The 13,254-nt window shown below is 47.3% G+C and overlaps 1 protein-coding gene across 2 annotated transcripts in view; it reads right to left on the minus strand.

Annotated features, from left to right (window-relative positions):
* SPTBN5 (spectrin beta, non-erythrocytic 5) overlaps positions 1-13,254 on the minus strand; it is a 379,061-nt gene that overhangs the window by 291,815 nt on the left and 73,992 nt on the right. The window lies entirely within an intron of this gene.

Raw genomic sequence — 13,254 nt, forward strand, 5'->3', positions numbered from 1 at the left:
GAGAACCCATAATGGTTTTTAAGAGGTTCTCAGAAATCCGCTTTACTCAAGCCATCACATTTACGCTGAACTGTGCTGTGAAGGTCTGACTTGGCTAGTGAAGGCCCAGATTGTTTAAATAAGGCACTCCTACGCTAAGACCTGATTATTATACCATTTACTGAAACACCTCTCTGGAATTTCCCCTTTCCAATGAGCTGATAATCCTAAATCTGGGCGAAGGTCTTAAAGGGAAGTGAAAATAAACATATGAGATGATTAATTGTATGTGTTTTACTAAAAGTAAATTAAACACAGAACTGAGTCTCGTATTTTTATGTTCAGTCTAAAAGGTTTAACTTTAGTCTTTTTCTTTCTGAACAGTATCCCACAAATCTACTTTTCTGAATTAAAGTAACAAATAAAAGCAATGACTCTTAACTTTCTAGCACTAAATACTTATCAGAAGCCTTATCTCACTGTTCTTCAGCTGTTGTCACTTCTATTTACTTCTCAGAAATCTGTACGGAATTTGACCAGCTGTTTCACAAGCTCCTTTACATATATAACAACTCCAGTTTTTCAACTGATGTTGTACTGGAAAACAGAAAGGGACTTAAAGGAATACTGTAGGGGGGGTCGGGGGAAAATGAGTTTAACTTACCCGGGGCTTCTAATGGTCCCCCGCAGACATCCTGTGCCAGTGCAGCCACTCACCGATGCTCTGGCCCCGCCTCCGGTTCACTTCTGGAATTTCTGACTTTAAAGTCAGAAAACCACTACGCCTGCGTTGCCGTGTCCTCGTTCCCGCTGATGTGACCAGGAGCGCACGGCTCAGGCACAGACCATACTGGGCCTGTGCAGTATGCTCCTGGTGACATCAGCGGGAACGAGGACACGGCAACGCAGGCGCAGTGGTTTTCTGACTTTAAAGTCAGAAATTCCAGAAGTGAACCGGAGGCGGGGCCAGAGCATCGGTGAATGGCTGCACTGGCACAGGATGTCTGCGGGGGACCATTAGAAGCCCCGGGTAAGGTTAACTCATTTTCCTCCGACCCCCCTACAGTATCCCTTTAAGAAAACATATAGTAGGGGCTACTTACGTTTATCTTATCATGGCACTTTAGGTATGCTTTATAATCTTGTTACCTAGGAGGGACACATAGGCCAACCTCTTTATTTTTAGTTATAAATGCTATCTGGCTGTCATGCTGATCTTTTGGTTGAAGTAGAGTCAAACACTAGAGTCATACAAATGCAACAAGGAGCCTGTGGAAGTCAGGACACCTAGGCTCATATGCAATTCACTTCTTCACCTGAGTTTTCTCCTAGGTGATGTTTTTAAACTTGTTGATAACATGCTTTTTAAACCACTAGTAAGCAAACAAATACTTAAAATAATTTTGACATTACCTTCTTACCTACCTTTTGGTACTTTTTTCATCGTAAAGTGATAAAAAGTTATTATAAATCGAAGATAAAAATTATCTCCTAGGAGAAAACTTGGGTGAAAAAGTGAATTGCATATGGGCCCTAATGTGTACACGTGTATTGGGCCAATGACACACGATGGCTGAGAATCAGCACAGTAGCCAGACAACCATTATTTTCAAAAGGGAGACAGCAATGTCATCATTTTCTTTTCAGTTCGGGTTTCCTTAAAGAAGAACTCCAGTGAAAATAATGTAGTAAAAAAAAAGTGCTTCATTTTTTACCATAATTATGTATAAACGATTTAGTCAGTGTTTGCTCATTGTAAAATCTTTCCTCTCCCCGATTTACATTCTGACATTTATTACATTGTGACATTTTTACTGTGGGCAGGTTATGTAGCTGCTCCTAGCTGTTTTGGCTGTTACAGACAGCTGTAAACAGCTAATTCCTGTCTGTGAACATTGTTACATTGTGGCAGTTTGCCCAGAGTACCGCGGTACTCAGAGCTTCTTGTGGGAGGGGTTATAGCACAAAATCAGTCATATAGCGCCCCCTGATGGTCTGTTTGTGAAAATCATTATATTTCTCATGTAAAAGGGGGTATCAGCTACTGATTGGGATAAAATTCAATTCTAGGTTGGAGTTTCTCTTTAAAGTGTACCCGAGGTGGATTTAAATGCTTCAAATGGGAGACAGATTCATGTTCCTTTCTGAATGATATGCCTCTGCATCCCCTTGGCACTGCTCTGTGTCCCCCTTCCCCTAAATCTACAGACAAGCAGTTTGTCGGTAGCTTAATGAACATAATGAATGAACTGGGTCTCTCTCAGGCTGTCAACCTCCCCACCCACAAGAAAGGGCACACCCTGGATCTTATATTTCATTCCGGACTTTTAATATCACACATGGATATAAACCCAGTGGTATGGTCAGACCACCACACCATCCACTTCTCTCTGACAGCACCAGCGATAAAACACAGAGAGAAAGAACTCATAAAATACCGTTCACTGAAAGATGTCTCACCCCAGCACGTTCAGAATACCCTCAACTTCGACGCATTAACCAATCATTGCGCAGACCCAGACTCCATGGTCCTGATGTACAACCATGCAGTGTCATCTGCCTATGACGCCCTCGCTCCAGTTTGCATTAAACGGTCTAAACCACTTCACCATGCATGGTGGTTTGACAGCTCACTCAAGGACATGAAGAAAGAAGTGCGCAGACTAGAAAGGAAGTGGCGAAAATCCCAGAATTCAAAAGATAAACACACCCTTGTCTCTCACCTGGAAAACTACCAAAATGCGATCACCAAGAAAAAAATCCTTCTACCTATCACAGGAGATCGCAAAGGCCGCCAACAGACCAGCCCAACTATTCCGCACAGTTGATAGACTATGTAATCCATCCTGTCTAAAACCTACTATAACTCCCTCAAAGGAGCTATGTGAGAAATTTGCTTGCTACTTTGCTGACAAAGTATCCTCTATTCGGTCTCTCATTCAATCCACAGCACCCAAGACTCATGCAACTCCTGGAAATAGCTGCAAAAACAACCTAACACCCTGGACTGATTTCAAAAGTATTAGTGAGGAAGAGATCTCAGACATCCTTCGTCGCCTCCGCCAGACAACCTGCGACCTGGACCCTGGACCAACTAAACATATGCTGAAATGCCCTGACCTGCTTGGTCCAGCATTCCACAAAATAGTAAATTGCTCTCTGCAAGCAGGGAGGTTTCCTACCTCTCTAAAAGAAGGAATCATCAAGCCCCTTCTTAAAAAACCTTCCATGGATCCAGATGCTATGAGCAGCTACAGACCTGTCTCCAACCTCCCCTTCTTAGGTAAAGTTATTGAAAAGGCTGTCTATCTGCAACTTGAAACCAGGCTGTCAGTAAACAACATCCTGGACCCTCTACAATCTGGCTTTAAGAAACACCACAGCTGTGAAACAGCCCTCATCCAAGTCTGCAACGACCTGCTCATGGCAAGGGACAGAGGGGAATGCTCCATCCTAATCCTGTTGGATCTCTCAGCGGCTTTTGATACAGTTGACCACGAAATCCTGCTTAACAGACTGCAGGAGTACTGTGGCATCAGAGGATCAGTCCTCCAGTGGTTCAGATCATTCCTGACTGACAGAACACAGAGAGTATCCCTAGGACCTATAATGTCCAAACCTGCACCTCTACAATTCGGAGTGCCACAAGGATCAATCCTATCCCCTCTGCTGTTTGCAATCTACATGTTGCCACTCGGCACACTTATCCAACGACATGGCCTGACGTACCACTGCTACGCCGATGACACACAGCTATACCTGTCCTTCAAACCTGGTGGAACAGACCCTACCCCAAAAATAAACTCTTGCTTAGCTGAGCTACAGGCATGGATGAATGATAACTAGTTGAAACTGAATGCTGACAAAACTGAGGTCCTGTTTGTCCAAGGCCAGTGCCCGCCATCAAAACAGCCCTATCCTAAAGCAACACTGTCACGGACGATTGCGGGGACGCAGGCGCGTCCTGGAACCGCCCGTGAAGAAAAGCGATCGCACTCGATACTCTGCGTCGATTGCGCTTCAAATCGATAGAATCTGGATTTAGTGTGTAGGAGGTCTGCAGTCCTTTCTTAGCAGAGGAATAGCATCACCTTAACTGCAGGATGGCTCTTTTGATATGCTAATGAGCCTGGGCCCAGAGAGTCCCTGGCTTCAAGCTGTGCTGATGGCCCATCCATCAGGTATAAGGTGACAAACACCATGACAGAACCAAATTTAGAGTGAGGGAACTCAGACACTCTGACTCCTTTTCCCAGCAGGGAGCCGACATGTGGCTTGCTGCTGCCAACTTCAAAGAACCTTTGCCTGGGAATGACCTGGTATAAATCCCAGGGGTCTCTCATATTCCATAAATTGCTATATGTATCATATTTTCTGTGTTGCCAGGCTGGCAGACCCTCCAAACTAACAGAGCAGGTAGGGCCCTGCCTGGCGTTGGTTCTGAGCACATTTCAGAACCTTCTGAGGTAAAGACTGCCCGTTAGGCAGTCCAACAGTGCCCTAATGGTACCACAGGGGTCCCACCCCTCATGTTTGGTATCAGACTGCTGGGTACATCGAGGCAGATCTGGAAATATTAGTAAATCTGCCCTGACCTGTACGGTTCTGTGAGATAGAGCCCATATATGGGTAGATATGATTTCTAGCCCCAGTACAAGAGGAGGGCTCATCTCATCTTTGAAGGAGGTGTATAGCTCCCCGCCCTCACTCCCTCCTACTGAAGCAGGGGCATAAGAATGGCTGAGGACTAAAACTCAGTGTCCTCCACACTGAACCATCTTGCACTCATCAGATGCCAGCTTGAGGATATGCTGGTATCCACCTGGTCTGAACTCTGAACTCTGGACTTTGAAACCAAGGACTTTATGATTCTTCCCACAATAAGGACATCTTTCCAGGAACTAAGTAATTTTCTCCCTTCTTTTATTTTTCATACTGGCTATTGCTGTTTTCATAATTGTCGATTTTCATAATTGTCTGTATATATTAATTATTTATATTGCGTGAATAAACGACTTTCTCCAAGTCATTCACTTTCCGCTACCCTGCTTATCAGCACACACAGAAATGATCCCGGGTCTCTGAAGATACGCTACTGTTTGTTTGTTGTTGGCTAGACAGAATATCGTGTGTTTAACCGTTTTATTCGCAGGATTAGTCAGTCAGTTAGTGGGCCCCACGGTCCCATAGTAACCGCGGTGGTGGCAGTTTACTCTGAACCAGTGGGTGAAGTGGTAATCACCCGTGTCTCACAGGCTCCCTTCTGAGTTGTCCGCGGCTAATTCTTAACGGTTCCTGCGCATTGACTGCGACCAGAGTTCGCACGATCTGTGCGCTGGCACCGTTTAGAAGGCTAAGTGCGGTCAGCCACTGAGGGCTCCTGTGACAGTGGTAGGCAGCGGTGAGACCTGTGTTGTGCTGAAAGTATCTACGATAGCGCTAGCGCTATCGAGAAACGAACTAATTCGTTGGTGTAGCTGGAAGGCAATATATTTTTTATATATACAGAGAGACTGTGTAGCCAGTACCCCTTCCCCAAAGTTTTATTTTATTTGGCATGGAAATGTCCGGGAACTACCAGAACATGTGCCTAGCAGACCTGGAAAATCTTTGCGAAGAGAGGGGCATTGGCATCCTCCGCAAGACAAAACGGGACCTGATAGCAGACTTGTCCAGATGGGATGCCCAGCAACTGCGGGAGCCGGGAGTGTCCGCTGAGGTGGATACCAGCCCATCTGACAATCAAGGGGAACCAGAGGCTGAAGATCTTAGGCGTACAGAGGTTGAGCATCCTGCGGGCCCTGTTGCAACAGTTACGCCAGAGACTGTCAGTATGGACCCCAATCCCAGAGTTTCTGACATTACTCGCCCGGAACTGGCCAGTACTGGACTGTCCATGGGTGCTGACCCGGTAATGCAGCAGGCATTACAAAAGCTGATGGAGACTGACCTGGACAAGTACATGCAGTACATGGAAGCCCGAGAGGAACGGGAGCGGCAAGCTGCTGCTGCTGAACGCCACGCAGAGAGGGATGCCGCTGAGCGGGAGCGCCAACGACAGCATGAGCTCAACATGGCAAAGGTTCAACAGGCCAGCCGGAGTTCACCGCCCAGCCTCCCTGCTGAAGGAGCTGCAGCACCCGTAAGTGCAAAATTTAAGTTTGCTAATATTGAAAAAGACACAGACATTGACTTGTTTTTGCGGTCTTTTGAAAAAGCATGCCGTCAGTATCGTCTGTCCCAAGACCAGTGGGCCAGACATCTGACACCTTTGCTGCGCTACAAAGCGCTTGATGCCTTCGCAGAATTGCCTGCGGAGAAGGATAATGATTATGCTGCTATAAAAGACGCTATCATTACTAAGTACCAACTGACGCCAGAAGCCTATCGCAAAAAGTTCAGGGCCTGGCAGAAAAAGTCTTCTGATTCGTACCGAGATGTGGTCAGCAGCTTGCTCACCACACTCCGTCAGTGGACTCTAGGCCTCACCAAAGGGTCTTATGGCGTCCTGGAGGACTTGATAGTCCTCGAGCAATTTCTGAACATTTGCCCTGCTGATGTACGACAATTTGTGTTAGAACGCAAGCCGACTTCAGCAACTGTCGCTGCAGACCTTGCTGAGACTTTTGCAACTACCCGGGTGGCTGATACCCGCAGAACTGTCCCATCCAGCTGGAGAGGAGGTCAGCCCAATACTCTGGCAGACTCTCCTGCCCCTGTGAGCCGTCCGCCACAGAGGCCACCCAGCGCAGCTGCTGCACCCAGGCCTGCAGCGCCTGGAGAGGTCACCTGTCACTACTGCCGCCAGCCCGGACACATGAAATTCGACTGTCCGGAGCGGAGACAGACACCACCAGCACCTGGATCATCTGCATCACCTGTACCTCACCCACAGCAGAGGCAACCCGCCAGCGAACCACAGCCTGGATCGTCAGATTTTGTCCTGTTTGCACGCGGAAAGGAAATCCGCGACCGAACCGACCAGCAGCAACTTGTTAGAGTGAACGGCAAAGTTGTCACCGGATTTCGAGACACCGGAGCTGACATCACGTTAGTTCACTCACATCTTGTGCCAAAGGAGAGCATCAGCTCCAGCCGATCCCTTGCCCTTACTGGAGTAGAGGGCACCCTTTTCCACATAGCCCACGCAAGAGTGAAGCTGGATTGGGGAGTGGGAGGGGTCCACGAAAGGGTTGTTGGGGTTATGAAGGATCTCCCAGTCCCTGTGTTGCTGGGGACTGATTTGGGCAAGCTTGTGTCCTACTATGAACCTGCCACGACCGCCTTGTCGCTCACGGAAGGAGACGGACTCTCCACCCACCACCAGGTACTTTATACACTTGGGGGAGCACCAGGGGGAGGTGGGTTGAATGTGCCCAGTTCAAGGGTACCAGGTTCAATAGTGCCTGCTTCAAAGGCACCTGAGTTTGATGTACAGACTGTCTGTTGTGATGATGCTGTAACTGTACCTGAGTTTACTGTACAACCTGTCTGTAATGAAAAAATGTCTATACCTGTCAATGTCATTACTGCATGCAATGATGATTTGAGTAATGTCCGTCTGTGCCATTCTGACAGTGTACCGGTGCTAGCAGTACCGCGCAGCTGCACTGCTCGGAACCCGAGCTCAGAACAGGTGGAGGGGGTTCCGGCCTCCTCCCCCTCCTCTGACCGCAGGGATGAGACCTTTCAGCCGCTGGCCTCGTGTGACATGAGCCAGTTGGCTGAAACTGACAGCGCCATATTCTCAGCCGCACTACAAAGTGACCCAAGCCTGGAGGTGCTCAGGAAGCAAGCCGCTGAGCCCCTCGCAGACGGGGCCGCTTTCAAGGTGTACTGGGAAGGTGGGAGACTGTACAGTGAGTCTGTACAGCCCCCTACAGGTAGATCCCACGCGAATACCAAATGGCTTGTGGTCCCGAGTGCGTTCAGGGGACATGTGCTGAAATCCGCACATGGTAATCCTCTGACCGGGCACTCGGGTGTCCGCAAGACACTCGCCGGTATTCGGAAACAGTTTTATTGGCCCCGGATGAACAGGGATGTAGCCAACTACTGCAGGGCATGTGCCGTCTGTCAGGAGCTGGGAAGGTCCAGGGATTCCCGCGGGGTTCCCTTAGGTCCACAGCCACTCAGCAGGGGAACCCTGCGTGGGCTGGCCGTTGACCTAACCAACCCACTGCCCGTTGTCCGCAGTCCCGGCAGACACCACGTCCGACTGCAGTGGCGCAAACGCCCTGTCCAGAACGGTCCATGTTGGGTCAACCCTGAGGGTAGCCGACCGCGACCGGTCCAGGGGAACCGAGCCACAGGCTCCAATAGGTTTTCCCGCCGTACCGGCAACTCGAGGCCCGTCAGCCAGGTTAGCGGCGCCGCCACACATCTTGCGGATGAGTGGCTAAGCCACGGACAAGGGGGGGGGCTGTCACGGACGATTGCGGGGACGCAGGCGCGTCCTGGAACCGCCCGTGAAGAAAAGCGATCGCACTCGATTCTCTGCGTCGATTGCGCTTCAAATCGATAGAATCTGGATTTAGTGTGTAGGAGGTCTGCAGTCCTTTCTTAGCAGAGGAATAGCATCACCTTAACTGCAGGATGGCTCTTTTGATATGCTAATGAGCCTGGGCCCAGAGAGTCCCTGGCTTCAAGCTGTGCTGATGGCCCATCCATCAGGTATAAGGTGACAAACACCATGACAGAACCAAATTTAGAGTGAGGGAACTCAGACACTCCGACTCCTTTTCCCAGCAGGGAGCCGACATGTGGCTTGCTGCTGCCAACTTCAAAGAACCTTTGCCTGGGAATGACCTGGTATAAATCCCAGGGGTCTCTCATATTCCATAAATTGCTATATGTATCATATTTTCTGTGTTGCCAGGCTGGCAGACCCTCCAAACTAACAGAGCAGGTAGGGCCCTGCCTGGCGTTGGTTCTGAGCACATTTCAGAACCTTCTGAGGTAAAGACTGCCCGTTAGGCAGTCCAACAGTGCCCTAATGGTATCACAGGGGTCCCACCCCTCATGTTTGGTATCAGACTGCTGGGTACATCGAGGCAGATCTGGAAATATTAGTAAATCTGCCCTGACCTGTACGGTTCTGTGAGATAGAGCCCATATATGGGTAGATATGATTTCTAGCCCCAGTACAAGAGGAGGGCTCATCTCATCTTTGAAGGAGGTGTATAGCTCCCCGCCCTCACTCCCTCCTACTGAAGCAGGGGCATAAGAATGGCTGAGGACTAAAACTCAGTGTCCTCCACACTGAACCATCTTGCACTCATCAGATGCCAGCTTGAGGATATGCTGGTATCCACCTGGTCTGAACTCTGAACTCTGGACTTTGAAACCAAGGACTTTATGATTCTTCCCACAATAAGGACATCTTTCCAGGAACTAAGTAATTTTCTCCCTTCTTTTATTTTTCATACTGGCTATTGCTGTTTTCATAATTGTTGATTTTCATAATTGTCTGTATATATTAATTATTTATATTGCGTGAATAAACGACTTTCTCCAAGTCATTCACTTTCCGCTACCCTGCTTATCAGCACACACAGAAATGATCCCGGGTCTCTGAAGATACGCTACTGTTTGTTTGTTGTTGGCTAGACAGAATATCGTGTGTTTAACCGTTTTATTCGCAGGATTAGTCAGTCAGTTAGTGGGCCCCACGGTCCCATAGTAACCGCGGTGGTGGCAGTTTACTCTGAACCAGTGGGTGAAGTGGTAATCACCCGTGTCTCACAGGCTCCCTTCTGAGTTGTCCGCGGCTAATTCTTAACGGTTCCTGCGCATTGACTGCGACCAGAGTTCGCACGATCTGTGCGCTGGCACCGTTTAGAAGGCTAAGTGCGGTCAGCCACTGAGGGCTCCTGTGACAAACACCAATCAGGATTGGGAATTCAGACATAAACAGCTCCAACCTTGTGCGCAGCCTTGGCGTACTATTTGATGGGGAATTGAGTTTCAGAAACCAAATTTCATCTGTAGTTAAATCCTCCTTCTTTCATCTGAAGAACATTGCAAAGATTAAACATCTGATTCCCCCAGAGGATCTTCCAACCCTAGTCCACGCCTTCATCACATCACGGCTGGACTACTGCAATGCCCTTTATGTTGGCCTCCCCAAAAAGGACCTGCGTCGCCTGCAATTAGTGCAGAATTCTGCTGCCAGATTGCTAACAAACCAGCCTCGCCACTGTCACATTACACCGATCCTTCGCTCACTGCACTGGCTACCAGTAGAATGGAGAATACTCTTCAAGATTGGACTGCTGACATTCAAATCCCTGCACAGTCTGGGCCCTGGATACATGAAGGACCTGCTGAAGCTGCACCACACCTCTCACAACCTCAGATCAGCAAGTTCTGTAAACTTGGTCACTCCCAGAGTGCACCTCAAAAAATCTGGAGATAGAGCCTTCTGCCATGCTGCCCCTACTCTCTGGAACTCCCTACCACACCCAGTAAAGACAGCACCATCCCTGGAGCTATTCAAATCCAGACTGAAAAGCCACCTGTTTAGCCTGGCATTTCCAGATTTATAACATTTCTTCCTCTGTACCACGATGGTCTGAGCCATGCTTATGCGCTTTGAGTCCTATGGGAGAAAAGCGCTTTACAAATGTTATTTGTTGTTGTTGTTAATGGGAAAGGGGCATCCTTAGCAGGAAAGGCCCTCCTGTAGAATGCCTCTCTCTGGTGTTAGGAACACCTCTTCCCTGCCACTCAATGCCTCTTCACTGTTTCTCCCTGCCTTTTCATTACCTCTTCCCCGCCCCCACTCTGTGTTCTCCAATGAGTACAGAGAGAAGTTAAAGAGACTCCGTAACAAAAATTGCATCCTGTTTTTTATCATCCTACAAGTTCAAAAAGCTATTCTAATGTGTTCTGGCTTACTGCAGCACTTTATACTATCACGGTCTCTGTAATAAATCAATGTTTCTTTCCCCTGTCAGACTTGTCGGCCTGTGTCTGGCAGGCTGCCAAGTTCTTCAGTGTTGTGGTTCTGCTATGAACTCCCCCTTCCAGGCCCCTCTATGCACACTGCCTGTGTGTTATTTAGGATTAGAGCAGCTTCTCTCTTCTCTCTTATCTTTTACAAGCTGGATAAATCGTCCTCTGAACTGTCTGGGCTTTCACATACTGAAGAATTACAGGGCAGGGCAAAGCTGTTTGCAGGAAGGAACAAGCAGCCTGAAACTTCAGTGCATGGGGGAAAGAAACACACAAATGATCTCTTGAGATTCAAAAGGAAGGCTGTATACAGCCTGCTTGTGTATGGATGTATTTTCTATGTGTGGACATACTGTACATCAACCTACTTCCTGTTTTGGTGGGCATTTTGTTTGTTTATAAACAAACTTTTAAAAACTGTTTTTAACCACTTTTAATGCGGCGAGGAGCGGCGAAATTGTGTCAGAGGGTAATAGGAGATGTCCCCTAACGCACTGGTATGTTTACTTTTGTGCGATTTTAACAATACAGATTCTCTATAAAGCGTTTTTTCCCCCCACAAAAACGGATGGAAAACGGGATGTAGGAGAATTGGGGCGGGCTCCAACTGAACCAGTGACACCCCCAGATCAGGTAGTATTTTTTATATTTTGGGGGGACGGTTTGTGTTGTCTTTGAAGGACAACTAAAAAAGAGGTATATGGAGGCTGCAATACTTATTTCCTTTTAACCAATACCAGTTGCCTGGCAGCTCTGCTAATCCTCTGCCTGTAATACTTTTAGCCATAGACCCCAAATAAGCATATGCAGATCTGCTGTTTTTAACTTTGTCAGATCTGACAAGACTAGCTGCATGCTTGTTTCTGGTGTTATTCAGATACTGCTGCAGTCAAATAGACCAGCAGGGCTTCCAGGCAATTGATATTAGTTAAAAGGCAATGCATACAGCAGCCATTTTTCTCACTTCAGTAGTCTTTTAAATCCAAGACAGGTTTACCAGGATCCTCATGAAGTCTATTGGATTTCCATCTCATGAATATCTTAGTAAATTAGGGAAATTGTGTCTCAGAGGCTTTGCATTTTTGCGGTTGTTTACTTCATTTTTTTCTGGCTTTTTTTTAACCTTCCATATGGCCTACTGTATTTCACAGGGAACACATACAGCGCAGGAGATTTGGGCGCAGCCGGTGCCACCATAGCCCGTAATAGGAAACAATATAGGAATTACGGCTATAGCAGCGCACAGAGAGTAACTTCGGCGCCGCCAGAAGATGGAGCTGAAGTTACTTTTAAAACACTAATTCGGCCGCCATACAGGTGGACCTGGAGGGGGAAATGTAATTAATGCTGCCAGGACTTGTGCTGGAGCATGGTAAATCGTATATCGGCTGTTTCATGCGCCCAAGTCTCCCGGGGGCTATTTCATTCATACGCATTTCACAGGCCTTAAAGAGAAACTCCGACCAAGAATTTAACTTTATCCCAATCAGTAGCTGATACCCCCTTTTACATGAGAAATCTATTCCTTTTCACAAACAGACCATGAGGGGGCGCTGTATGACTGATATTGTGGTGAAACCCCTCCCACAAGAAGCTCTGAGTACCGAGGTACTTCTGGCAGTTTCCTGTCTGTGAACCTTGCTGCATTGTGGGAAATAGCTATTTACAGCTGTTTCCAAACTGCCAAAAAAACAGGCAGCAGCTACATCACTTGCCAGCAGTAAAAATGTCACCATATAATAAATGTCAGAATGTAAATCAGGGATTTATAAGATTTTACAATGGGCAAACACTGACTAAATTATTTATACCTAATTATAGTAAAAATGAAGCACTTTTTTTATTACATTATTTTCACTGGAGTTCCTCTTTAAGGAATGTTTTACACTACACATGACTTTGCTGCATGTTCCAATCGCATGCAAATTGAAATCCGCAATTCGATTGTGATGCGAATAAATCCCTGCACGCTGAATCGTCTTCTGCGTTTTCTTCCAGAGTTCCTAGCATCCAGTGAAAATCTTAGAAAAATCGTATAATAAAATTGCAATGCATTTGCAATGGCGTTTTTCAGTGTAAAAGATCCCTGAGGAAGATTCCTGAAGGTCAGAAACCCATTTTATTCCCTACTTGAGGGGCACCACCTTAGTACATTTCCATACGTGTGTGTGTGTGTGTGTGTGTGTAGTACATTTCCATACGTGTGTGTGTGTGTGTGTGTGTGTGTGTGTGTGTGTGTGTGTGTGTGTGTGTGTGTGCGTGTGTGTGTGTGTTGGGAGCTGTAGACGTCTTGAGATGCAGTGTGGTCTGCTACAACCT

Source organism: Hyperolius riggenbachi, chromosome 9, assembly GCF_040937935.1.
Source record: "Hyperolius riggenbachi isolate aHypRig1 chromosome 9, aHypRig1.pri, whole genome shotgun sequence".
Taxonomy (NCBI): Eukaryota; Metazoa; Chordata; class Amphibia; order Anura; family Hyperoliidae; genus Hyperolius; species Hyperolius riggenbachi.